The following is a 2063-nucleotide window of genomic DNA, read 5'->3' as shown; positions in this document are numbered from 1 at the left end:
GATGACTTAAAAGGAGATCTCTGAGTGTTAAGTTTCTGCTCGTGAAAGAGTTATATAAATGGCATGAATGAATGTAGGGACTGGGGAGAGTATTACTCGGGGACTAAAAGAACATCGAAACATACTTTATACTTTTAGTGGTTACAGAATTATTCCATGTTTAATGTTGAACATAATAGCACGCATGAGTTAACTGCAAACTTTTGTAGATGGTGACATTATCTCACTGAGGATATAATGCTTCCATTGTGAGCAATTACTGCAGGTCTGCTGGGTTGGCGGACAAGAAAAAATGATAAACTATGCTCAATGTCAACTGTATTGGAGTCAACATCATTCACAGAGGCTTGAGATCGTTCTGATGATATCAGGATCAAGAGAACTTGACACGGTTTTGAAAGGTAATACTACTAGCTTGTGACTGTATACTGTTATCTTTTGATATTTATTCAACTTACATAGTCTAGCATGTAACAGGAGGAACTGAAACCAGCTTTATTACTGAATTATATGGTGAATACCGCTCTCGAAAGCTATGATAAAGTCATGCAAGCCTACTATAAAAAACATGTATGTTTTTCTTTGGTTTTTCCCAACTGATGCTTACTTTTTCTTCATTCTTTATAAGAACAAAATACATCAGTGACTCCTATCCTATGTGTACCCTAGTAAGATTTTGGAATTGCTGAATTAATAAAACCTTGCTGCCTGCAGCGGCTAGGAACGCAGTTCATGGAGTGAACTATCAATACTGTCCCTTTTTGGTATTTGGTGTTTGGTCAGTTCTTCGTGCCATGGTCCTAGAACCTTAGTGTGTGCTGATTTCTGCATGCCATGGTCTTAGGACCATGGTGTGTGGTAACTTTTGCATGCTATTGTCCTAGAACCATGGTGTGTGGTGACTACTAAATGCCAATGGAGCATTAAAGTTGTTTCTGTTGGGTTTTATTTGTGATAGTGAACTCTGTGCACCAAGACAAGCACCGATAAGTCTGATAAGAAGTGGGTGTTTCTGTCTTTTCAAATTTTTTTAGTTAAATCTATTTTAGGTATGATATTTATGTCTGGATTAGAAGATTCATCGAGTCTTTTGTTCTAGTTTTGTGATTTTCTTGTTGTGTTTAAATGGCTTTACCGAGTGAAGAGCAGAAACTATCAGCAACTCAGAAATAAACCACCAAAGGAATGGAAGCCAACTAAAGATCTAACAAGCTTTCTAGTGACATCAGTCAGTCTCTGTTGTAATACGAAAAATGTGTGTTCTTCTGTTGTTTGAACCATTTTACTTTTCCCAACTTTTTATGCTTACTTCTTTATAATTGTTTTGTTATAGGCAAAGCTGATTTGTTTAGGGGGAAAGCTAAAAATGTTTGACCGTGTTTTTTACTTTTGACTTGGATTCATTTAAGGGGAGGAGTGAAAAAACGTCTTTCCCCCTAACTAAACACATACGTTTACCATTCTGTCCTCTTAACCTATTCGTATAACTGAGCCAGTGAGAGAAGGAAATTGTTCAAGGTGTCGTAAAACTCCAGTGCCATACGGTCAAGATGAATGCTAACCACTACAAGTAGAAGAAGCATCTTGTGGACCAATCAAGTTAATAGCTTTTAACCTACTAAATTAATCAAGATATACTAGAAATGGCAAATTGTATTGAGCTAATACCATGTTTAGACAACCAAATCCAAAAGAATGCAGTACAAAATCAAAAAGAGTTGCTTACTAGGCCGCTCATAGGGACGATCTATGATCCATAATTGTGTCCAAATGAAAGCATTTACTATTTCCTTAAATCAACTTTACCCATCGTGCAGCAATTCACCCATGACAATCTTTGAGGCATTTTATCGAACACACAAAAAATCACAAAACTAACCTTTCCTTAAAACCAAAACTTCAAAATACATTTTGATTGATTAAATTAGAGTAAATTACCTGGTGGATTAGATCGGAGTTGTAGTTGCAACACTTGCTATAGAACAGATAGAGAGAGCTAGTACATGAGATGACTTCGTTGATAAAATAAAATAAAATTTAAGCCATAAGCATGGGCAGAATTT

At 36.2% G+C, this 2063-nt stretch overlaps 1 long non-coding RNA gene across 1 annotated transcript; it reads left to right on the top strand.

Annotated features, from left to right (window-relative positions):
* Nucleotides 1-345: 345 nt before the first annotated feature.
* On the top strand, nt 346-1292 carry LOC113313723. The gene is made up of 2 exons (XR_003342007.1): nt 346-401; nt 478-1292. It is a non-coding gene; the product is annotated as an uncharacterized LOC113313723 (long non-coding RNA).
* Nucleotides 1293-2063: the final 771 nt, after the last annotated feature.

This window comes from Papaver somniferum, chromosome 1 (assembly GCF_003573695.1).
Source record: "Papaver somniferum cultivar HN1 chromosome 1, ASM357369v1, whole genome shotgun sequence".
Lineage (NCBI taxonomy): Eukaryota > Viridiplantae > Streptophyta > Magnoliopsida > Ranunculales > Papaveraceae > Papaver > Papaver somniferum.
Note: the sequence above shows the minus strand (reverse complement) of the source record. Positions and strands in the feature narration are given on the sequence as shown.